General features: G+C 41.1%; 1 long non-coding RNA gene across 1 annotated transcript in view; it reads left to right on the top strand.

Moving 5' to 3' along the window:
• LOC136612565 (uncharacterized) overlaps nt 1–27,009 on the top strand; it is a 40,866-nt gene that overhangs the window by 956 nt on the left and 12,901 nt on the right. Inside the window, exon 2 of the long non-coding RNA XR_010790400.1 lies at nt 21,546–21,724. This is a non-coding gene — a long non-coding RNA (uncharacterized lncRNA). The remainder of the gene's footprint in view (nt 1–21,545; nt 21,725–27,009) is intronic.

Genomic DNA, 27,009 nt, shown 5'->3' with positions numbered 1-27,009 from the left:
AATGGTTTGTCCCAACTGGACATCCTTCTTGCAGAATTCTAATTCAGATTCTTACTCTTTGGTGTGGACAGTGGTAGAATTCCTCTGTAGTATTAAATAGTGCCTATTAAAATAAATGGTCAACCATGTTACACATGTTTAGGTTGAGTCTTCCAGAGTGGAAGCCATTATTTACAATTTAGCAGGGAAGGAACATCCAATACAAGCATATTCCATATTTGGGTTGTCAGTTGACTTACTGTAAGGCAATAAAATAGGAGGAAAATTCACTTATGTTTATTTTGTTCTGTAGAAAGATCACCTTCACAGATGTCTACCATTACTGCTTATACATTGGTTCCATGATAGCCAAGTAGTTTTGTTATTGACACTGACTTGTCCAAGGATAGGAATAATCTTATGTTACAGCAGGGACAGTTTAATGGCAATTTGGGCCATATACAAACTATTCTCAAAAAAACTAAACTCAAAGACCCTGCTGGATGGCAGGAACTATTGTACTGCCAACATGAAAAACAATGACTTACCCAAAAAAGTCAAAAAGTTTGCCCTTTAGTACATCCCTACTTAAAAAAAATACTTTTAAATACACACACACACACACACATATATTCAAAACACTATAGGAATAATTTAATATAAGTGGGTCAGCCTAAAAGACATTCTAATACTATGCCCCTTGGCTGCTAGATGCCAGTGGTTTTTGAACCCAGATAATAATAAAAAATATGACATCAGATATTTCATTAACTGTAGGAGAACTGGCATTGTCTACGTAGCACAATGTACATGTCCAAAACAGTATTGAGGAAATGGAACCAGTACAACCCCGTTTTCGGTCAAACTTTGCTAAAGTTCTACCCAAAATGGGGTTCTATTAGTTCTGTTCACTGAACACTAATCCTGAACACTGGTGTATAACACCAAGAGCTATCAAAGTCATCATAACATGTTAAATGTCAATTTAATATTTTCCACATCTGTAGTGGAAATGCTGCAGAGTTTAGTGCGGATCCACACGAAAAAAAAATTAAGGTGTGGTGTATATTTTGAAATTCGCAGCATGTTGATTTCTGTTGCAGGGTTTTATAGCATTTTCATACGTTTCAATATAGAGGGGTGAAATCCTCCATAAATCCGCAGCAATCTAGCATATTACATATGTGAATTTTGTTGTCAATTTGCCACAGATTTGCAGCTAAATTCACTGGTGGATGTGCATGTGTATGCTTATACTAAAAAGTTCATATTGGAACGTCCATCTGATTTAATGGTGAAGTAGCGTGATTCTTCAGAACATTCTTCCATTACTCAACTGTCCAATAATGATGTTTCTTGCACCCTGGTAGATGGGACGATGTATTGCACTTTGTGATGGATGGCTTGTGTGTGTGTAATCCATATATGCAGTTACCATCACGAACCATGGCTGACACCTCCAAAAGTCTGCATCTTATGTAACATTATGTAGAACTCATGACATGGTAGTAAGACACTGATAGGTAAGGTAAAGGCAAAGTCCCTGCTGCAAGCACTGTGTCACGAATGACTCCTCGGGTGATGTCACATGGCAGACTGTTTTCACGGGGTGGTTTGTCATTGTCTTGCCCAGTCATCTGTTACCCCCCTTCCCCAGCAAGCTTGGTACTCATTTTACTCACCTCGGAAAGAAAGATGGAAGGCTGAGTCAACCTTGAGCCGGCTACCTGAACCAAGCAGGGATTGAACCCACAACCTTCAGGTCATGAGCGAGAGCTTAGGACTGCATTTCTGCTGCCTTAACACCCTGCACCGCACAAGACTCATTCTACTCTACAGATTGTCCAGATCTGTGTAATCTTTAACCCTGATTTAAAATCAATGCCTGCATCCTGTAGCCATCCCATGTTACATGTATGTAGTAATGGTCTCTACAGATATGGCCATCGGACCTCCCCATGCGATAGGGCCTTAGCGTAACTGCAAGCTTTATACTCCTTATAGCTACATCCTTGGCCATGCTCATTGGGTAACTACCTCAAATGCTTAATCTGTTATTAGGTATGCCGGCTATGTAATTCAAGATTCTTAAAATGAAATAAGAAATTAGTAATATTAGTATTTAAAACATTAATTACAGAGATTTACGTACCACAGATCTTGTAACCATGGTAGAGACATGTAAATCCTGCTTTCTGCCTGGCTGCATGCATTTATACCTCTCCGCAAAGCATTAGCAGAATACATATCAGTATGTAAAAAAAAAAAAAAGAATACCAGGTAGCATTCAGAATCATAAGGGAAAGCGAATCTGTAATTTTAACTTCACCAAAATTCATATTCATCAAAGTGGCATTTAAAGCACGAGCCAGATAGAAGACGAGAGATGGAGACGGGACCTGAAATTGATGTGAGCTGTCTCCAGTCAAGATATCAGCATTATTAACTGTCATTTTCTTTCACATTAGAGCAAAGTCCCATCTGCCAGTTACATCCCAGGACTTGGAAGACTGGTACATGCGGAGTGTGACTGCTACCTACAGACCATTTTATATCCCAGTATGAATAGGTTCAGCAGAGGATTAATAATACAGATAAATGCAATATATGACATAGGATAGGTCTTTGTCATGCTATGATGAATTGCAACGGCTCCAGATACAATGTTGCCTCTTGTTAGCAGGGCTCCGCTCCCATATCATCCCTATAGACGCCCATTTATCAATCCTTTCCCCGCTTGCAATTCCATTTATAGAATGACATTAGCCGCCGTTTGCCTACTGTATATTTATCTCTTGAGCATCTAATCTGATGACCTAGTTGTCTGGCAATAATTGTTAGCTCTTGTATGGTTTTACTGTCCCTAGGATCGTACTTATGGATGGATACACTCTAAAGTGACCACAGGGTTTTGGTCTGATCCATAAATGGTGAATCATACATAAATACGAAGACCCTTTAAATGTCAAGGCTGACCCCGAGACAATGGCAACATTTCAAAAACAAAGTCCATCATAACAATTGGTTGGAAGTCATTATGGCCATATAGAAATCACTGGAGCTTTTGACTTCTATGAAGAAGAATACGGCCATATTGACTTCTCTATAAAAGTTAATGGACTGAAGGATAAATGATACATATTTCTTCAGACTCTGCCTAATATTAGTTCTGTGTTAGCTCTGTAGAGCAGTATGAAATAAATAGGGCACCAAATAGTCTATGAAATACCGTATTTTCAGAAGTGGTACGCCTATTCCTGAATTCGAGTGGAATGGATTGGAAATATTCAATGTTACGAGCAGACTGAATGTTAAGATTAATTATATTGTAATGTTAGAGCACTTTTAGTTCATTCCTAAATCACACTATGTTCACTCATGAGGCAAGTCAGGGAGTGTACTGTTTCTCTCTGTCAAGAACGCCAAGTAGATGTAAGGAGACTTAAAGCGCCATGCAGTGCCCCTATGGGAAATTTAATATGCAATTTGGGGATGGTACAATGCTTCTGGAGTATCCCCTATTGGTGAGCTACCTTTTAGTAGGTGGGGCTGCAAAAGCGTTGTACCATATATTCTATTTGCATACCTCATGGAAAATTGTCCAATGATAAGAATAATAGTGCTCATGGCCAGTGGTGTAGCAAGATCAGGTGGTACCTGGTGCGGAATTTTTTTTTGCTATCACCGCCACTAGAGGAGCTGCTGTCCAAGGGTCCTAAAGTGCTGGAGGTCTTGAGAAGGTGCTGGGATTTCTTTCCGAGGCAGAGGCCATGGAGATCCTGAGCTGTGCCACCTCTGTCCAGTGTCCACCTCTATGGATTGCTCCTCCAGGACAGTGGGCAGGAGGGACGGAGAGTGTGGCGGAGTGACGGAGAGTGTAGCAGGCAGGACTACAGCTGAGCTGTCACCTCCCTCAGTGATAGCACCTGGGTGGCCTGCACCCGCCACACTCCCCTTTCTATGCCACTTCTTATGGCATGTAGAAGAAGTGAGAATCGAGAAAACCTATTAAAATAAGGAAATATAAAGGATTCATGGTATTGTAACTACAAATCATTTGAGTATGACACATACCATGTAGCAAGGCTATATTTGTCATTTAAAAGGGGTAACCAAAACAAACTTTTTATCACCTAATTATAGTATAGGTGCTAAGAGCCTGGTAGGGGTCGTATTTCCTCTATCCTCCTCACTGTGGGCTTCCTGTACCATGCGCATTGGGAGGAGATTGAATAGAGCGATGGCCGCGCATGTGTGGTGCCAACCAATTCATTTTTCACGTAAGTGCCGGCAATAGCCAAATGTAACCGCTTGGCTATATTCAATAGCCCCATGGAAATGAATGAAGTAGGGCCTATGGATATAAAAGCTATAAAAGGTGATAAAAGCTAATTCTGATTCAACCCCTTTAAAGGGACTTCAGGTCCTTTTACATGGGCCATTAATGTGAAATGAACATGTATCCAAACATTTTTTCACCCGATTATTGCCCCGTATGAACATGCGACGATCAGCCAACAAACAAGCAAACTCTTGTTTGTTCGATGATCGCATCTTTTATGCAGCACCAAAAATCATTATTATTGCTAGCACATCCCCTTATAAGCATAGTGGATGTGCTACTAACACTGATGAAAGTGTATGGGGGGGGGGGGGGGGGGGCAAACAATCGTTATAATGGTCATTGTTCCCTATGCAGTCTGCATAGGCTAGTGTGAAGGTATTTTGATGCAATCACCAGTATCATTGATTATCATTGGCCATCTGGCTCAAATTGAATTGACTAAAAGGACCTTAAGGTTTTCTTTGTCCATGTGCTTGATGTAGTGTAGCACAGATTAGAAGGCTCCCTCTGTAATCTGGTAGATAGAACAGAATAAAAAGTATTCAATCAGAAAATAAAAACAGATAGGAAAGAAGAATTAAGGTCCTTTTTGAACTGTGTCTTATGTACACACTGAGTAACAATAACTGGGTAGGTTAGCATGCAGATCTGATCCTTCCTCAGGCCAATTTAGCCTGAGGAAGGATCAATAGAGGATCTGAAAGCTTGCTGTAAAATCATGTATTTTTGTTAGCCATTAACTCCTTAAGGACATGGCCTATTTTGGGCTTAAGGACGCAACGATTTTTGGAGGATTTTCATCTCCATTTTTCAAAAGCTATAACTTTTTTACTTTTGTGTCGACGCGGCCGTATATGGCGAACTGTAGTTTTTGATGGTGTCATTTTTGGGTACATAGACTATATTATGAAACTTTTATTATTTTTTTTATGATAACAGGGAGAGAAAAAACATCAATTCTGCCATAGATTTTCGTTTTTTTTTTTACAGCATTAATCATGCAGCATAAATGACACAATACATTTTTTTTCTGCAGGCCGGTATGATTAAAACTATACCAAAATTCTTATATTTTTTAGGTTTTCCACTTTTCTGCAATAAAAACCCTTTCTTTGGAAATCTTTTTTTTTTCTATATCGCTGCATTTAAAGTCCTGTAACTTTTTTATTTTTCTATGTACAAAGCTCTGTTAGGGCTTATTTTTTGCAAGATGAGCTGTAGTTTTTATTGGTACCATTTTGGGGAATATATAGCTTTTTTTATCACTTTTATTGCATTTTTTGGGAGGCAAAATGCTAAAAATTAGCATTTTGCCTCTGTTTTTTAGTGTTTTTTTTTATGCTTTTTGCCGCACAAAATAAAAAGTGCGTTCAACTTTTTGTACATATCGTTACGGACGCATCAATACCAAATATGGGAGGCCGGCTATGACTGACAGCCAGTTCCCAGTCCAGATAGCGCGAGATCAGTCATGATCTTCAGATATTCCTATGACGTAAGTGTACGTCATTTTGCGGGAAGTACCCCGCTCCCATGACGTACCCTTACATCATGGGGAGGGAAGGGGTTAAAAGGTATCATATCTACAAGATTGCTTGGTTTCTCTCACTGAGAACAATCACACTCCGACCTGTGAAAAACAAATAGATAGCACATGGTGATACCATAATGAGTTGACTATCATATTTGTGGCTCAGTCTGCTACATTGACAATTTGACTGTTCTTCATCTGCATATGAGTCATTTTGTATTACTCGCTTCTTTTATGTTAAGTATGAATCATTGACTTTGTCAATGAGGGATTGACAAGATAATTATGAATAGCAAAGGGCATTCTTTCACATAAATAATATGGAGTGTGAAGTGATGATGTCAAGCAATGATGTCATGAAGTCACTAATCTAATGTTCTGTCATTACTACTCATTTATTGAATTTGGCATTTGATTGTAAAGAGTAGCTAGAAATGACATTATAGTTGAATCCAACATACACCTATTTATTATTGGTATTTGTAGTTCACATTAACCCCTTTGGGACCAGAGATTTTTCATTATATTTAGCCTTTTTTTGACCCTGCTTTCTAAGGCTAGTTTCAAACGGGCGATCGCGATTTTGCCGTGATCAAATAGCATCTTTGTTCAGTGCGAATGTTGAGCGCCAGCGAATCTTTTTTTTAGAGAATAATCTCGCATTGCATCACTGACACCCGCGATACAATCACAATTTCCTTTTCCGCTGAAGTCAATCAGACTTTTGTACTTGCAATTTTTGGGTGATGCGTTTTTAACATTAGAAAGTCCTATTGACTTTTGCGTTAAAAAGACGCAGCAAGCTTAAAAAACGTGCGTGAAAAATGCTAGTGTGCAGGGGTCCTAAGGGTGCGTTCAGACAAGCGTGAATGCCGGTCCATGCAGCATTACTTCCAATGGGACCGTGATTTTAAATATAAGCCCTTCCCTGAAAATCATCCCTGGTTTGTGTAAAAAAGAAAAAAAAAAACATATACTCACCTCTCCACCGCTGTAGGGGCTCAGGCACGTCTAGCGGCTTGGGTCCCATCACTGTAATGAAGTTCTTTCAGCAGGCAGGGACAGCTGAGCGCTGCGTCTGATTGGCTGAGCGCTGTGACCAATCACAGACAGCGCTCAGCTGTCATTCAATGAATGGCTGAGTGCTGCCTGTGATTGGTTGAGCACTTAGCCAATCAATCGCAACCCTTTCAGCAGGCAAGGATTTTAAATCCCCGCCTGCTGAAAAAACTTCATTACAGTGATGGGACCCAAACCACCACTGAATAATGTACTGGAAAACTTAAAAAAAAATCTAAGTGGAGTGGAATGAAAAAAAAAAAAAAAACAGCATTAGTGTGTGTGCCATTTCTATGGCGTTTGGTATTGCAGTAACAGTTTAAGCCCTTAACGACTGCCCCATCGGGAAACTACGTACTCAGCAAGTGGGCTTTAATCCTAGAGGACGTAGTTTTATGCATCCTCTTTGGATTAATGCCAACTTGCCTGCGGACGTGACAGCTCCATGCTGTCGGTGCCCGCAGGCAGCCGACAGCATGGAGCTGTCATCCCAGGATGCGGGCAGTCCCCACCAGCATTGCGATCGGCGCTATTCAATGGATAGCGCCGATCGCAATAAAGTAAATAAAACTGGTTAAAAAGTCAGATATTCAGCTGCTCTGATGGATCGGATCCATCAGGGCAGCTGAAAATACTCACCCGGCTTGTCCGTGGTGTCCCACGGAGATCTGGTCCTCCCGTGCCCACCGCCGGCCTTCTGCGCATGCGCACTAGTCAATGACGTCAGGCGCATGCGCAGAAGCCCGGGAGCCCCCGGCGAATTTAAAAACTCCTGGCTCCCGGCTCCTGAAGGTAGCCAGGAACCAGGAGGTGTTACCGGGGACCGCGGTGAGCGAAAAAGTTTAAAAAGTAAAAAAAAAGTTAAGTTTCACCTCCCCTCATGGATCAGATCCATGAGGGCAGGTGAAAATACTCACCTCTGTCCTCCCTGATGTCCCGGGACCCAAAGTCCCCGTCTGCGCATGCGCGCCCGATGTCAATCATCGGGCGCGTGTACAGAGGGGCTCGAGCCCCGGGAAATTTAAAATCCCTCTGCTCCTGGCTGCCATGTGTAGCCAAGAGCAGAGGGATGTCACTGGGGACATGATCACTGTCATCCAATGGATGACAGTGATCATGTAAAGTTAAAAAAAAGTGTAAAAAGTAAAAAAAAGTGTAAAAAGTAAAAGAAAGTGTAAAAAGTAAAAAAAAAAGTTAAAAAAGTTTGCGTTTCATCTCCCCCCGTGGATCATATCTCTGAAGGAGGATGAAATAACGTACCTAAGGCCCGCGGATTTATCCGCGGACCTTACCCCAGCTTCTGCGCACGCGCCTGTCACCAAAATGGCAGGCGCATGTGCAAAAGCTGTGGTAATTTAAAATCTCCCTGCTCCTGGCTACACAACTTAGCCGAGAGCCTGGCGATTTCACGGGGGGCCGCGGTGAGCGGTTCCTGATCACATGTTCGCCGTTATCCAATGGATAATGGCGATCACGTAAAAGTTAAAAAAAAGGTGAAGGTTCATCTCCCCTCACCGATGCGATCGGTGAGATGAGATTAAACTTTTTACTGGAGGCCTCTGTATTTGCACACCGACGCGATCCTCTTCTGTGAACTTTCCCGGATTCTGCGCATGCGACCGCCGGCAAAACATCGGACACATGCGCAGGAGTCGGGGAGCCGAGGAAATCTAAAATCTCTTTACTCCCAGCGACCAATGGTCGCCAAGAGCCTGGAGCAGTGACGGGTGGCCTCGTTGAGCGGTCCCTGGTCACGTGATAAAAAGGTAGTGATCTACCTTTGGCCGGTCTCACATGACCGGATAGGAATTACGGATTCCGCATGAGTCTGATCCGCGGTAATACGCAGATCAATCGCACTGGATTACACAATTCCGCACACCTTAGCGGGTCGGAATTGCGTAATCCACTCGCAGAAAAGAGAACGCAGCATGTTCTATTTTACCGCGGATATCTGCAACATAGAGCCCATTGTGCTCCATGGTCGCGGATATACCCGCAGCCCATATGCAACTACCTTGTATACAGGCTGCGGGTACCTGCGTCATCGCTAAGCGACGGTGCGGGAAATACAAACAACAAAAGAAAAAATACTGCGCATGACCGCCTGTGTGAGTAGGCAGTTATGTGCAGTACATTTCGCGGCCGTACGCAGGGTCACAGCCGGGCTCACAGCTGGGATCCGCTGCGGGCCTCGCAAGCGGATTGCGCCTACGGCTGCGTGAGCCCGGCGTTATTCAGACCGCTACCTGTAATCCGTAATTTACAAGAAGCCCCGGGAACGTTCGCCTTCATGCAGTTCCAGGAGCAGCTTGTTGAGCGCCTTCTGTGTGAGACCACCGCACCTCAGCAAGCTTACGGAGACTCACAGAGCGCCACTTTTTACACCCCATACCTGCTACTGAGGTCACGAAATACCCCCCAAAAAGCATGAGAGGAGGGGGGATACCCGGTTTTATTGCCCCATGTACCCAACCCAACCAGCCTCCGTAATTACCCCTGTCTTTGGAAATACCACACAGTTCACATTATTACTTTTATCTAAGATTTGGGGAACGCCGAAAAGGGTGCGGGGAGGAGGGGGGGGATTTTTTTAAGGTGTCAATTTTTATTCCGTACAAGTGGGCAATGGGGCCTGGAATTTATTCAGTTGTACCCTGCAATCCAACGGGTGTTCCCTCCATTATAGGCCTTGCCATGTTTCCTGTAAGTAGATTAGGGCCACAATGGGTATGTTTTTGAACACAGGACAAATGGGGGGATCCATTTTGGGGTGAACGTCTTCATTCCTATGTACACTGTACAAAAAAAAAACAGTTTTTAAATTGACAAAATTGCCAAAAAAATGAAAATCGTAATTTTTTCCTTCTGCTTTGCTTAGGTTTATTCAAATACTGGGGGGTCAAAATACGCAGTACACCCCTAGATAAATTCGGTAAGGGGTCTAGTTTTTAAAATGGGGTCATTTGTGGGGGTTCTTTATCGTTTTGGACGCTCAATGGCTCTGTAAGTGGGCGATGGGGCCTGGAATTTATTCCGTTGTACCCTGAAATCCAACGGGTGCTCCTTCCACTACAGGCCTAGCCATGTGTCCTTTAGGTGGATTAGGGCCACTAGGGGTATGGTTCTGAACACGGGACAAACAGGGGTATCCATTTTGGGGTGAAAGTCTTCATCCCTATGTGTGCTGTACAAAAAAAACAGTTTTTAAATTGATACAACTGTCAAAAAAATGAAAATTGTAATTTTTTTCCTACTGCTTTGTTTAGATTTATTCAAAAATTGTAGGGTAAAAATACACAGTACACCCCTAGATAAATTTGTTAGGGGGTCTAGTTATTTAAAATGGGGTCATTTGTGGGGGTTCTCTGTCGTTTTGGCCGCTCAAGGGCTCTACAAGTGGGCAATGGGGCCTAAATCACCTTCATGCGAAATTTCTGTTCTGAAAGCCACCGACTACTCCTTTCATTTTGGGCCCGTTGTGCATCCAGACAAAAGATTAGGGCCACAATGGGTATGTCTCTGAACACGGGACAAACAGGGCTATCTATTTTGGGGTGCAAGTCTTCATTCATGTATGTGCTGTACAAAAAACGCAGTTTTTAAAATGACAGAATTGCCAAAAAAACAAAAATCTATTTTTTTTCCTTTTGCTTTGCTTGAATTCATTCAAAAACTGTGGGGTCAAAATGGGCAGTGCACCCCTAGATAAATTCGTTAAGGGGTATAGTTTTCAAAATGTGGTCACTTGTGGGGGTTCTCTTTGGTTTTGGCCGCTCAAGAGCTCTACAAAAGTGCTATGGGGCCTAAAACGCCTTCAAGGAAAATTTATGTTCTGAAAACCACCGACTACTCCTTTCGTTTTGGGCCCTGTTGTGCATCCAGACATAAGATTAGGGCCACAATGGGTATGTCTCTGAACACGGGATAAACAGGGGTATCCATTTTAGGGTGCAAGGCTTAATTCATGTGTGTGCTGTACAAAAAAAGCTGTTTTTAAAATGACAGAATTGACAAAAAAACGAAAATCACAATTTTTTCCTTTTGCTTTGCTTGAATTCATTCAAAAACTGTGGGGTCAAAATGGGCAGTACACCCCTAGATAAATTTGTTAAGGGGTCTAGTTTTCAAAATGGGGTCATTTGTGGTGGTTCTCTTTGGTTTTGGCCGCTCAAGAGATCTACAAAAGTGCTATGGGGCCTAAAACGCCTTCAAGCAAAATTTATGTTTTGAAAGACACCGACAACTCCTTTCATTTTGGGTCCCGTTGTGCATCTAGACATAAGATTAGGGCCACAATGGGTATGTTTCGGAACACGGGAGAAACAGGGGTTTCCATTTTGGGGCGTAAATCCTCATTTTCATGGGCACTATAGGAAAAAAATATGTCTTTAAAATGACATATTTGCAAAAATATGAAATTTTATTTTTTCTCCTCAAAATTGAATTAACTCCTGAAAAAAACTGGTGGGGTCCAAATACTCATGACACCCCTCAGTGAATACATTAAGGGGTGTAGCTTTTAAAATGGGGTCATCTGTGGGGGTATCTATTATTCTGACACTCATGAGCTTTTGCAAACTTGGCTTGGTGCAGGAAAACAAAGTGCTCCTCAAAATGCTGAAAAGTAATGTTAAATTTGTACGTCCTCTAAATGGTTAAAAAAAACACAAAAGTTTTTCAAGTGTGCATTCAGAATAAAGTAAACAGATGGAAATATATATCTTATCAAAAATTTGTACAGTATGTTTGAACATATTTGAGATATTACGGTTGAAAATGTGAAAAAATGACAATTTTTTCAAAATGTTTCCAATATTGGTACTTTTAATAAATATACACAAATTATATCTGTCTTTTTTTACCACCTGAATGAAGTACAACATGTGGCGAAAAAACAATGTCAGAATCACTTGGATATGTAAAGCCTTTACGGAGTTATGCTACGTTGAACGACACATGTCAGATTTCCAAAATTTGGCTCCGTCACTAAGGCGCAAACAGGCTTCGTCACTAAGGGGTTAACCACTGTGATACCAAACTTATATAGTTTTTTTTTTTTTTTTTGCTGTATTTCTTTTATTTTTTTTTCAAACATATTTAATTTTTAAAAATTATTTTCTGCCTCCATCTTCTGACCGCAATAACTTTTTATTTTTCTGTTGACATAGTTGTTCGAGGGCTCATTGTTTGCGGGACATCCTGTATTTTCCGTTGGGACCATTTTTGAATTCGTACGACTTTTTTTTATTGCTTTTGATCGCTTTTTATTACATTTTTTTCTTGGAGATAGGACAATTCTTCATACTAACCCATAGAATAAAGCTATCATGTCATTTTTGTTGCACTGTGTACGCCATAGAAATGGCGTACACACTGATGGTGGGGTTTTGTTTTTTTTTCCATTCCACTCCACTTAGATTTTTTTTTTAAAGTGTTTCAGTAAATTATATGGGACATTAAATAGCACCATTAAAAAATACAACTTATCCCACAAAAAACAAGCCCGCAGATAGCTACGTTGATGGATAAATAAAGGAGTTATGCTTTTTTTTAAAGGGTATAGGAAAAAAATAAAAATGGAAAAAAGGGCCATGTCCTTAAAGAGTTAACTGTTAAAAACTTTATTATATCTTTTTTTTCACACTTTTATTAAGTCCCCACAGGGCACTTAAACTTGCGTACATTTGCTTGTTTGTACTATATACTGCAGTATATAAGGTTTTTTAGTGTTGCCTATGAAGAAGCCCAACAGGCAGGGCTTGATAGACATCTGCGCATGACAGCCTTGGGAGTCTTCAGTAGGCTTCCAGGCTTCCATGCTAGCCCATTGGCACCTCTTGATCCAATTAGTGGGGGTGCCTGTTGGGTATAAAAAGGAATCCTCCCCTCTCACTGACTGTTTAGACACGTGCCAAATTTAACAGCAGCATCCAAACAGTTAACTGCCACAATCAGTGCTAACTGTGATTGCAGCAATTGCCGGTAGCTGTCAGCTGTCAAAAACAGCTGATAGCCACTGGGCATATAAAGCAGACTCGGTTCCCAAGAACACTGCATTCACTCTTCATGACTGCTTGACCTATATTTACGTCATGCGGTAAAGAAGGGGTTAATGCATAGATGTGTCCTCCTTAGCTTTACTCTTGGCTCAACATATCCTGGGATGACAGCTTGTCAGCGGTATTGCAATTAAGGACCTTGTCCAATCAAAAGAAGTTATCCCTTCTTCACAGGATAGGGGCTGCCAGAGATAATCCAATACAAGCACCAATTTCAGGCAGTCCCATTGAAATGAAAGGATCAGCAGTGCACTCACTTGACCCCCACTTTATTTGTCCTGGGACCTTCAGAACTCCCATTCTTATGATTGGTAGGTTTACCAGCAGTTGGACCCCAACTAATCAAATTGCTACCCCTATTCTTCTAAATGAGGGGTAATTTAAAGGTAACCTGTCATCAACTATAAGCACCATAAAGTAAGTTATGGTTATAGTTAGGTGATGTAGAGTCTGAGGAACCAATTTTCATACTCACCAGGTCCTCAGTTCTTGTGATGTCCCCCAACGAAGTCAGTGCATGCACAGCCAGCTGAAATCTTTTCACACTCCCATTCATCTCTATGGCAGGGGTGCTAGCACTGGCATAACTATAGGGGATGCAGGGGATGCAGTTGCACCCGCGCCCAAGAGCCTAAGGGGACCCATAAAGCCTCTCTTCTCCATATAGGAAGCCCAGTACTATGAATAAAGCATTATAGTTGGGCGCCCTGTTACAGGTTTGGCATTGGGGTGCAGGAGCTTCAAGTTACGTCTCTGGGTGCATGCACAGCTTTCTGAAAAGTCAAGCTGGTGTGATCATGCTGATTTTGTCGGGCGACACTACAGGAACGGGGGCCATGGTGAATAGGAAAAGAGGATCCCCAGATTCCATGTTGCCTAAACTATAAGCACCATAACTTAGTTTATGGTGTTTATAGTTAATTGCAGCTTCCCTTTAACCCCCTTAAGGACGTGGCTCGTTTTTTTTTCCATTTTCATTTTTTCCTCTCCTCTTTTAAAAAATCATAACTCTTTTACTTATCCATTAACTTAGCTGTTTGTGGGCTTGTTTTTTGTAGAACAAGTTGTCTTTTTCAATGGTGCTATTTAATGTACCATATAATGTACTGATAAACTTAAAAAAAAATTCTAAATGGTGTGAAATGGAAAAAAAAAACTAAATTCGACTATCTTTGGGAGGTTCTTGTTTCTACGACCTACATACTGCAACAAAACAACATGATAACTTTATTCTATCGGTCAGTATGACTAATATCAAATTTATATAGTACTTTTTTTGCATACTATTATTTTTTTCCAAATATATTTAATTTTTTTTAAATTATTTTCTGCCACCATCCTCTGACCGCAATAACTTTTTTATTTTTCTGTTGAGCAAGAGCTATTTTTTTGTGATATGTCCTGTAGTTTCTATTTGTGCTAATTTGGAGTAGATGAGTAGAGAAGAAAAAGACGCTGATCGAGTGGCGTGATCTCGTTTAGAAAATTGTGCACATGCTTGGATATTTAGAAGAAAGTGTTGCTTTATTTTGAAAAACAAACAGCTGATAAATAAAAATAAAGCAACACTTTCTTCTAAATATCCAAGCATGTGCACAATTTTCTAAACGAGATCACACCACTCGATCAGCGTCTTTTTCTTCTCTACCCATTACCTCTCTGGCCAACATATCTAGGTTGCACAGTTGTTGATTTGGCAGCACCTGGAACTTGTTGTACCTATTCCTCTTCACCACATATGGCAATAAGAACCTATATATTGGAACAATTACTCCACCAATCTCCTCACTGGATCTTCATCGGAGTACCTCCACTTCCTTGCTTTTTTTCTACACCACCAGTATCTCATTTTGGAGTAGATACAATTTTTTGTTCGCTTTTTATTACATTTTCTCTTGCATTGTTAATTTTTCTGACTTTGTTCACTGTGCAGGAAAAACAATGCGTTACTTTGATTGATCAGACTTTTACAGATGCAGCGATATCAAATATGTTTTTGTATTTTATTATTTATATTATTTTATTATAAATATGTCAAAGGTTTTTTTTTTTAAACTTTTATTACTTTTTATTTATTTTAATAATTAATAAAACTTTTTAAAACGATTTTTTTTAGTCCACATAGGTTGACAAGGACTTGCCATGTTTTGATCGCTCTGGCAGTATGATGCAATGCCATAGCATTACACTATAACCCGATCTAACAGACAATGTATCAAGCTATGCCACAGGCATGGCTTGATAGGCAATCTGCAATGGCAGCCCTGGAGGCTTTCACAAGACCCCCAGCTAACATGGCAATTGTACGGCAATCCGTGAACTCACCACGGGGGGCAGTGCAGGACCTCTGAACATCGATTAGGGCATTTAAATGCCGGTATCAGAATTGATAATAATAGTGCCAGAGATGCTTAAGTGCTTGGACTTTGACTTTCCAATTTCCTCACTGATCATAAAGTTATGCCCTATCCAATGGATACAGGATAACTTTCAGAAGACCCCCAGCTGGCATGGCAACTGCACGGCAGTCCGTGATCTCATCGTAGGGGGGCAGTGCAGGACCACTGAATATCGATTAGGGCATTTAAATGCCGTAATCAGAATTGATAGTAATAGTGCCAGAGATGCTAAAGTGCTTGGACTTTCTAATTTCCTCACTGATCATAAAGTTATGCCCTATCCAATGGATACAGGATAACTTAAAATCTGGCTACAAGCTCTTTATTGAGACAGCGCTTTCAATGAAATTTGAAAGGTAAAGGTATATACAGATATACATCTGTATATCCATTATATTTGCCTTCACCTTCAGACGTTTTTCAGTGTATATTATATTTAGCCTCATGTGGTGCAAAGTGCTAAGGCAGTGGGAATGCAGTCCTAAGCTCTTGCTCACTATCTGAAGGTTGCAGGTTCAATCCCCATGTGATTCAGGTAGCTGTTTCAAGGTACACTCAGCCTTCCATCCTTCTGAGGTCAGTAAAATGAGTACCCAGCGTGGTGGGGGGTAATTAATAAATAAATTACTTGAAAGCGCAGCGGAATAAGTCGGCGTTATACAAATAACGAGATCTTTTTTTTTTTTTTACTACCCCTTTAACATAAGCCTGGCTTGGAAAGACTTGTGCTTCAAAAGGGAGATCTGCATTTCACTGCCCAAAGGCAGGCTCCACAATTGTACCCTTATGTCCTGTTCTTGCAAAAACTCTGGCAGGCCTAACATGTATCTGAATCACAGCAAGATTTATTTTTCTAAGTGAGATCCTGGAGGTAAGAATTTCCATCCTTTATTTCAAACAGATTTGTTAATGCTGAATGCCTGGTTCCTTGTCTCAGGAGGTGATGGGGAAGCAGGATAGAGACAGCTGCATTCTTCTGCCAAAGAGAACAGCTTGCTTGCTTTACAGTCCCCTAGGGTATTGAAATGTTTTATCTTAGATGTGCAGATTACAAAACCTACCATTCCCCTGCCGATTCCATTTAAACTGATATGGCATGTAATGTACCTTCACCGCTTTAGTCCTGTGTCCACGCCGTTGGACACAATATGTCATATCACTATAATATAACCTGTAGCCCATCATAGTTCATATAGATAAAGGCATCCATACTATACAAGTAATATACAATAAAGCACAGTACATGTGAAAGGGGTCGGTACTGCACAGTGGATATAAAAAGTCTACACACCCCTATTAAAATGCTATTTTTTCTGTCACGTTAAAAGATCCGAAAAAGAGGAATCATTTCAGATTTATTTCCACCTTCAATGTGACCTTTTATCTGTACAATTACATTGAAACACAAACTTAAATCTTTTAGAATGAGAAAAAAAATAATAATAGGGTGGTTACATCCTAAAACTAACACTTTGTTGATGTACCCTTTGACTTTATGACAGCAATCAGTCTTTTTAGATAGGTGTCTATCATTGTTAGACATCTTGACTTGGCAATCTTTGAATATCCTTCCTTGCAAAAGTGTTCTAAATCTATCAGATTGTGAGGACATCTCGTGTGTAGCGCCCTCTTCAGGTCGACCCACAGATCTTCAATGGGATTCAGGTCTGAGCTCTGGCTGGGCCATTTTAAAACTCTTCTTCTGGCGAAGTGATTCTTTTGTTGATGGTATACTTTGCCTCGTTGTCAAGCTGAAAGGTGAAATTCCTCTTCATCTTCAGCATTTTAGCAGAGGCCTGAAGGTTTTGTGCCAAAATGGACTGATATTTGGAATTGTTCATAATTTCCTCCACTTTCAATAAAGTCCCAGTTCGAGCAGCAGAAAAGAAGCATAATGCCGCTTCTACCATGCTTCACTGCGGGTACGGTGTTCTTTTGGTGATGAGCAGTGTTGGCTTTGTACCAAACAAACCTTTTGGAATTATGGCCATAAAGTTCCCCCTTGGCCTCATCAGACCATAACATGTTCTCCCACAGACTTTTAGCAGACATGATGTAGGTTTTTGCAAAACCTAGCTAGGCTTGTATGTTTTTATTTGTTCGAAAAGGCTTGCCACCCTACCCCACAGCCCAGAGATATGGAGGATATGGGAGATGGTTGTCCCATGCACTACACAACCAGTACTTGCCAGAAACTCCTGCAGCTCATTAATGTTATTGTAGACCTCTTCGCAGCCTCCAGTACCATTTTTCTTCTGGTCGTTTCCTAAATTTTGAGGGACATCCAGTTCTTGATAATATTACTGTTGTACCAAATTGAATCCACTTCTTGATGGCCGTTTTAACTGTGTGCCATGGTATATGTAATGCCTTTGAAATTTTTCTGTACTCTTCTCTTGACTGATACCTTTCAACAATTGGATCCCTTTGATGTTTTGTAAACTCTTTATGGACAATGACTTTTGCTGAAAAATGCAACTAAAGAAAATGTCAGGAAAATCCTACTAGAAGTTTAACTTTATATAGGGTAAATCAAAATCCCTGGGTAATGTGTACTGACTACTATTTAACATGAGTTTAAATGTGAATGGCTATATCTGAACATAACCACATCCCCAGATATAAGAGGGTGCTCCTGGCAGTCCCAATTAGAGGATTATAGAGAAGAGTTTGGCAAAGGCTCTTGTGCTATACATCCCCGATGAAAAATCCTGACTAGGTCTGAAATTCATAGTTAATGTACATGCTGTAAAGAACAACACTAACTTATACCCACTGTATCTTCAGTGTTTCATCCAGAATATGCCAATACCATAAAATCATAGAATGGTAGAGTTGGAAGCACCTCCAGGGTCATCGGGTCCAACCCCCTGTTCAGTGCAGGGTTAACTAAATTATCCCAGACAGATATTTGTCCAGCCTCTGTTTGAACACTTCCATTGAAGGAGATCTCACCACCTCTCGTGGTAACCTGTTTCACTCATTGATCACCCTCACTGTCAGAAAGTTTTTTCTACAATCTCATTTGTGTCTCCTCCCTTTCAGTTTCACCCCATTGTTTCTAGTCTTTCCTTGTGCAAATGAGAATAGGACTGATCCCTCTAAACTGTGATAGCCCTTCAGATATTTTCTAAAAAGCTATTAAGGCTCCTCTCAGCCTTCTTTTTTGCAAGCTGAACATTCCCAGATCCTTTAAGCGTTTCTCATGGGACATAGTTTGCAGACCGCTCACCATCTTGGTAACTCTTCTCTGAACTTTTGGCTGCACGTGATAACTCTTGGCTGCACATCCAAGTGCAAGAATGTATCAAGTGGGGTACCACAAGGCTCTGTCCTAGGCCCAGTGTTATTCAACATTTTAGTCTTAGTCAGACCTCATCTGGAATACTGTGTACAGTTCTTGGCACCCCACTTTAAAAAAGATACAGACAAACTGGAGCAAGTTCATAGATACCCCCAAAATAATTTTTTTTATTGCTTTTGGCCTCTGTTTCAAGCCCCAATTCATTATTAGCTTTAGCTTTTCTGACACTTGTCTACAGTTTCTGCAGACCGCATTATATTCTTCTTTAGATATTCCCCCCTTTCCATTTGATAAGCATATTTTTCTTCCTGTTTTACACGGGCGCAAGTTCTATGTTCATCCATCCTGGTCTCCTTAAATGCTTCCCATTCTTGCTTCTTTTAGGGATTGATAATGATTGTGCTTTGAGAATCTCATTTCACAACATTGCCCAACCTTCTTGGACATTTCTGTCCTTAAGAACATCCCGCCATTGGATTCTTCCTATCCTTTTTTTGAGTTCATTAAAATGTGCCTTTCTGAAATCCAACCTTAAGGTCTGAGTTTTTGCAGGTCTTCCTCCCCTTTTTATTCAAAATTCAAGGATAGCATGATCACTGCCTCCTAAGGACCCAGCCACCCTTACTTCCTCAACTTCCTTACTTCCTCCCTGTTGGTAAGGATTTGACCCAAGATAGCAGATTCCCTTGTTTTCTCTTCTACCTTTTGGAAGATAAAGTTGTCAGCAAGAGAGGATAAGAATTTGTTGGATTCATTTCTTTTACCTGAGAGAGATTCCCAACAAATGTCTGGATAGTTAAAATCTCCCATAATCACTATGTTATGCTTTTTCGAGAGCTTGGCCATCTGATGTAGAAAGATTTCATCCATATCTTCTGCTTGTCCAGGTGGCCTATAGTAAATGCCTACAATGGTGTCCTTTCTGTTGTTCTCTCCCAAACAGTTTCTACAGAACTCCCATGCTCTGAAGCTTGAATCTCTATGGAGATGAATGTTTTCCTAACATACAATGCAATACCTCCTCCCTTTTTTTTGGTCTGTTTCTTATAAATAAGTTGTATCCTTCATACCTTATATTGCAATCATGTGTATCATTCCACCAAGTTTCCGTGATGCCTATGACATCATATTTCTCTTCCTGTGTTCGGAGCCCAAATTCTTCTTGTTTGTCTCCCATGCTCTGTGCATTTGTGTAAAAAAAATTAGTTTGTGATTGGTGTCTCTTGCTCCTCTACTTGCCTTCTGAATGTTTTGTCTTTGTTCTTTCTTTCCACTTCTAATAGCGAGGTTCTAAAATGTATTAATTAGCTGTATATTTTTACCTGGCCTTTCAAATCCCTTCCCATGTTGTTCTACCGGTACTGTTATCCTTCTACATTCATTTCTTGAGGCTAGTTTCATAGAACGCTTGATAAGAGACATTAGTATTTTTAGCATATGGAAGAAAACAGAATACATGAAAACCATAAAAATGTAAAAAATAACCTTTTTTCTTTATATCTGTGCTTTTGGTTCAAGTAAAGCTACTTTTCAGTTTGCTTAGTATAGTAATATATTGCCATATATCAGGGCTGCAGTCCCCTTCTTTGACTCTGCCACCTTCTCTCACTGAAGCCTGAAGGGTACACATGTGTGCATGGCCCAACTCTAGAGAGGTCCAGCATATGCAACCAGCTTTTCCATACCCGTCTAAACCTGACACGTCCTGGGTCTATTTAAAGGGAATCTGTCATCACCTTTGAGCCCCATAAGCTGTTTTCTGAAGCTCACAGGGAGAGAACAGGGAGATGTGCTTCATACCCACCAGGTGCCTATAAAGTTGGCAAGTCAAGCTGTGTGCGTGCCAAATTTGTGGGGACACAGCACAGGGACGGAGCCACCTAGACTCCCTGTTGCCTCACCTTTGAGCCCCATAACGTAGTTTATGGGGCTCAAAGGTGATGACAAGTTCGCTTAAAGTTTACTCCTTACACTGGAGGGTGTCTGACCAGTCAATCTTTACAGTGCGCAAAGGTGTATACTGTTCTGTCTAATCTCCTGGTTTTTGATGTGTGCCTGTTTAACTCAACTTTTCCTGACTCTAGACTTTTCTTGACTTCTTCATTTTTGACCTCGACCTGTTTATTGACCACATTTACTCTGTCTGCTCTGACCTTCAGCCTGTTCAAACCTAGACTCTGTATGGTATCGTGATCACGTCTCCATTAACGCTCTCCAGTACCATGTTACAGTAAACCAGACCAAGCTATGTCAGAAGCCTCTTAACCGAGACTATTACTGGGGTAGTGGTCTGGCACTGCTCACAGTGAAGACAAAATGCTGATTGGTGGGGTAAAAGGGTAAACACTGTGGCCCCTCACATCACTGCCTTTGAAACATATTTTCGGAACCTTTATTACCAGTTGTAGTCATGTGATCACATGGGTCCTGTGTATCTTAACTTAGAGCCGGAATCTGATTGATTGCTATGGATAATTGCTCCACTACTCTTAATAAATCTCTCTAATTGAATTTATCATAAATCGCTGAGACTGTCGGCTCCAGTCCCCCTCCGTTGCATATGTAGAGACCGTCTACTCCAGTCTCCCTCGGTTGCCTATATAAGTGAATTTTCCTTTACTATATTTAAATCCATATATACTGTTTATGAAACGTATCAGTCGTATTTCGATTATTCTGCATTTAAATGCTCTTAATACAATTAAAACAATTGCCTACATAATTCTTTAATTTATTTCTACAGGTGTTGACATCTTTTCACAGGTGTTGAATGTCTTTTACACTGGCTTGTTTTACATAAGCGTTATGGTATCATTAGTTCCTAATTGGCTGCTCTAATTAGCATCTCTTGTACATTTCCATGCAGAATGAGCGTGAAACCATAACTTTCTTTGCACCAGAGGACAGCAATTTCCTGGCACACACTGGTCCGAAAGCCTTCAAAATCCCACACTCCATCAGGCAGCGGATATGTGCAACGTTCGACACACCTAACTCCAAAGGAAAGGACTGGCAGCTGTTAGCACAGAAACTTTCTATAAACAGGTGACTGGTTTTGTATTGCATGCTTCACATTACTTTGGCTAAGCACTTGAGCCAGACTGCATTTTTTTATTGCTTAATCTCCTTACCCAATGTCATGTCCATCTAATCTCTCAGTACTTACATAGAGGAAGCCTTATGCGATGGGTGTTCAACTTGTAGTGTTGCACAGAGTGTATTACCCATCGCTGCAGCTTTGAGAAACATATATGAGTATGAGGTCTCTTTAAAAATTTACTGGGATTTTCTCGTTGAAGACATTGCTAATATTTGGCATCAGTTTCCGATCAGTGGATGTCTAGTTGCTACAAAACAAAGAGGCCAATAAAAGCCCCATTTCTACGGTCAGCTCCTCTCAGTTCTGTTAGACTCATTTGGAGGAGGCTTGGCTGCTCATAGACTACTATCGACCAAACATGACCAGTAAAAGTTGCAAAGTACATACATTTTTTCATTCATGGATACGACTGGTTGCTGCACGTCATGAAGCATGTGTAAACAGTTAGTTTCCTGTTAGTTTAGTACCTGAGCTTTTGGAGCCCACTTGGTATGACCTTGTATATTCATTCATGCTACCAATATGACAATTCTACATGCATGTAGGATGGAAATACATAGAGGTTTGTTAGATCACTTGTCTGTGTATTGAGTTTGTTACCTGTGGTCTCACTTCAGGAACTAACTTGACAAGCTGAGTGCTATTCAAAGTTTCTGCATTCAGCAAGGTGAAGGATCCCTACTCCCTATTCCTTCTATTGTAGATAAGAGTTCTACTTGTCATTATGAGATACAAATAAACCATACAGTTATGACTTAAAAGGTATGGACACCTGTCGGGCATTTTTTCCTTAAATCCATGTAGTTTTGGCTGAAAGACGTTTTATAACAGGGCTTTATTAAAAGTTTTGGCTTCTGCAGCTTCTGTGTCTGGCTTCTGCAGTATCAGGGTTTGCCAGTCGTGACGGTGATGATGGCGTGGTGTTTGTGATGATGCAGGGACAGACCAATCACTCTGCCACTATGCAGGTCACAGGTTGACCCACGTGGTGCTGGGACTGCTGGCTACTATCAGCACCTGTATGCTGCATGCTGATATTCTCTCCTCTTTTGAGACTGGGTTTGGGGTGTGGTTCATTCTCTGTGTTACCTATTAGCAGATGATGAGGGCTTCATATTCCTACCCCTCCCCTTGTTCATTGCTGTTTATTCAGTTCTGTTGGTGGTTGGAGCCTCTGTTCTGGGTGAAAGCCATCTACTGGCAGATAACTGCTGGTTTATTTTCCTCTCACAGTGTTGGTGTTTGTACAAGTTGCTTTGCTGTGTTTAAGTGTTTTTCTCCAGGAATTTTCATAGGGATAGCCAGGTCCTAGGAGAAGACCGTGGGGCCGTCCTTTCCAGGGCGCTAACTCCGCATTTAGGCAAGGGTTCTCCTCTTCCTCACTAGTGTTAGATAAGTTACTTCCATCTTCTATAGTCTCGTGTGGTGTACTATTTGTCAGCTGCCCTTTGCCAGTGCTGGGCATGGTGTTCTAGCGCCACAGGGATATGATATACAGTTTCTATGTATCATAGTGTATAACAAGCTGCGGAATGCTGTTCACTGACAAATCAGGCAGTGAGCACGAGCTTATCTGACACAGTCTGCAGACCCTCTATTTCCTCTCCTGAATGACCTTTGATTTGGCCATAATCAAATTTGGACATGTGTTCAGAGCAGGAAGAGGGGTCTGGAGACTCAGTCAACAGGCGATCTCACTGATGGATTTGCTAGTGAACAGCATTCCACAGCTTGCTGTACACTGTGATATATATAAGCTGCAGAAGTCAAATGGTGCAAAATTTTTAATAAAGCCGTATTGCAAACATTATTTTTAGTGGCAGAAATGTATGAATTTAAGGTTAAAAAATGCCACTAAAGGTGTCCATAGCAATTAATGTATACTGTACCTGGTACTTGCCCGATTCATTCAGCATGAGCAGTGCCAACACTGTAGCATGCTTTGTTTAGGAAGTGTATCCCACCGCACGCTATACTACATATGTATTCTATAAACAACACAACTTCAATGTGTTTTAATCACCCACTGACAAGTAACTTCTCCTTCCAGGTACCGCACATAACAGAATTAGGCTTGGAGCTATTTACAGCAGACTTTACAACACACAATATTTATTATTCTGCACTAGGAATAACGGGCCTTTCCCAAGTAAGAGTAATTACACCAAGATGCCCATGTACATATCGACTTGTATGACTGGAGGGGATTACCACCCACAAAAGCTTACAATCTAATTTCCAATAGAAAGTATCATATTAAAGATTTGCTGCATCCTCCAGCCCCTCCCAAGCATTTATACATATTCGTGCCTCCAGGCCAATCCTGATGAAGGCTGTATTAATGGTTGAGCTTTATTACTAAGCTTTCCTTTGGGGGATTCTAATGAACACATCCTGTTGCTGAAAAAATTAGATTTATTCTGCCTCCCAGCTTTAGAATACATACATAAATAAAGAGTTCTTTCATACGGGCAAATATATGGATCACTGTTGATGATGGATAAAGTGTAATCCAGACCTCTAGCACTGAAATTCCTGGAGAATTGGAACTAGGTGAAAGTTTCTGACATCTGGGGCTTGATAGATGCTGACATCGTTAAGTTATGGGTATGGAAATCTGCTATTTTGTACGATCTATGCATAACTGGCTGCTTTCTAACCTGCTTTGTGCCTTGTAAAGCTCATTATTCTCTAAGGCATCATGTATTCAGCAGAGCCATATGCACCGTGCCTTAGCGAGGCATCTGTAACTTTGTATGAGGGCTCCATCTAGCACTGCAAGTCATACAAAGGTACAGTAGGGCACCATAACACGTCTTGAGTGTTGAATTGTAGCTAAGAGGTTGTATAGAGTGGTAATACGCTTGTGTGCATGACAATCACTAATTATACAACAAACAGAGCAACAAACATATGTCCAAAATTAATTTTCATTAGATACATGAATAGTAAAATTAATAATAAAAACCGGTACAGTATACATTATCTTGCCAAAAGTTATTGGGCATGTGAGCAAGAATCAAAAGTAGTATATATTTACATATGTTAGTGCTTAGTGGGGCTCCTTTGGCCCTAATTATATCGGAATCAATAACAGGATATTCCGGGGTGTGTCAAGGCCTAACTGGACTACCGACTTGACCTCTACACTGTCACCAATGGCGCCCACATTGAACATCTGTAAGGTGCAGTAACCGCTTAATGACACAGGCCATTCTGTGCATTTGGGGTTTCTATGGAGGGGGATCGGGTGCCGATCCAACGCCATACTATGCGGGACCTGGCTGTTTCTCACAACCGGCAATATCCGGGATCAGTGTGAAGAATGATTGCCACTGTAACCTTGTAGATGCCACTGTCAGTTCTTGCAGTGGCATTTAAATTTCCCGATCAGTTTTGTCGGGTCCTGAACGCGCCCCTTGCTTGTGATGAGATCACGAGGTGCCATATGGTTGTCTTCTGAAGGCCCCCAGCATTGTCACGGTTGATTACCTATCAAGCCATGCATGTGGCGTGGCTTCGTAGATTACCAGTTAGATCACAGTATAATGTAATACCATGGTATTACATTATACTGTATAAGTGATTAAATGATCACTACTTCAGTTCCACTATGGGGACTAAAGAGAATGTAAAAGAGTTTTAAAAAGTTTTATTAATAATTAGAAAAAATAAAAGGCTTTTAAAGCTAAATAACCCTTTTCCTATAGTTAGGCCTCCTTCCCACGAACGGATTTACGCCGCGTAAATTCGCGGCAAAAATCCGCTGCGTGGCCCCCTGCTATTAGGTTCTATTGAACCTAATAGCACAATGCTCACGATGCGTAATTCCACCGCGGAATTACGCACCGCGATTTCTCCCGTCCTCACCCGCAGCATGCTCTATTTGCTGCGGGTGAGGACGGGCTGTACGCGCTGACGGCTTCCATTGCAGTCAATGGAAGCCGTCCGTTCACGCTATCTCCCGCTGTAACCAGCGGGAGATAGCGTAAAAAAACCGCTTCCCCACCTACCGCCGCAGCGTCATTTGACGCGGCCGGCGTGTCACACGACGCGACGGCGGTGGGCGGGGAAGCGTTTTCACGCTATCTCCCGCAGGTAAGTATAGGGGCTCTGGGGGGCGCCGTGACGGGCTTCACTGCGTAATATTACGCGGCGGAGCCCGTCACGCTCGTGGGAAGGAGGCCTAATAATAAAAAAAATCAAAACAAAAGTTTTGTATTGCTGCATCCGTAAAAGTTCTATCTATCAAATAAATGCATTATTTATCTCAGCCAGTGAATTTTGTCCAGAAAAAAAATACACAATGCCAGATTTGTGCTTTTTTTAGTCATCATGTCTCCAAGAAAAAATGTAATAAAAAGCCATCAAAAAGGTTGGATGTACTCCAAAATGGAACCAATAGAAATTACAGGACATCCTGCAAAAAATTAGCCCCCATACAACTGTGGAAAAATAAAAAATGTTATGCCTGTCAGAAGTTGGCAGAAGAAAATATTTTTGTGTTTTTCCAAAGATTTTAAATTTTTTAAAAGTAGTACAGCAAAAAAAAACTACATGAATTTGGTATAGTCATAATCTACTAATCCAAAGAATAAAGTTATCAAGTCATTTGGATTTTTTTTTTCAACTTCACTCTACTTAGAAATGGTCAAAAGCACTACTGGAAAATACAACTAACCCTCACAAAAATAAAAACCTTCAGGCCTTGTTCAGAAAAGGCATGGTTTACACGCTTCTGACATGCAGGAAATCTGCGGTGAATGAGCTGCTCCATGCTCCGCCGAGCAGCCAGTTTATATGTCCATTCTGAGAGCAAAGTGCTGCCATAACTCCCATAGGAGCCTGTGGTCAGCACCATGGACAGTGCTGCAGGACAGAGCTGACAGGCGAAGCAGCACTCGCCATCCTATCTTTTTTTACCAGCGCAGATTCTGCGCTGGTAAAAAAGCTCAGTGCAAGCGCTTCCATAGCACCCTATAGGTTACTATAGAAGCGTGGTTTACACGTTGCTGTAACAGAGTAAAAACCACGCTCGTCTGAACGAGGCCTCAGAAAGCTTTGTCAGGGGATGGATTAAAAAGTTAGGATTTTTTGAAAGTGGGGAGGAAAAACCGAAAGCGAAAATAAAAAAACGAGCGCATCTTTAAGGAGTTAAAAGCTTGAAGAGCTCTAATATCCTTTCATGTCATTCTGGTTGTTGTATGTCAATTGATAGATGAGGAAATCA

The sequence above is a fragment of the Eleutherodactylus coqui genome, chromosome 2, assembly GCF_035609145.1.
Source record: "Eleutherodactylus coqui strain aEleCoq1 chromosome 2, aEleCoq1.hap1, whole genome shotgun sequence".
NCBI classification, from domain to species: Eukaryota; Metazoa; Chordata; class Amphibia; order Anura; family Eleutherodactylidae; genus Eleutherodactylus; species Eleutherodactylus coqui.
The sequence above is the reverse complement of the archived record's forward strand: the minus strand, read 5'-3'. Positions and strand labels throughout refer to the sequence as shown.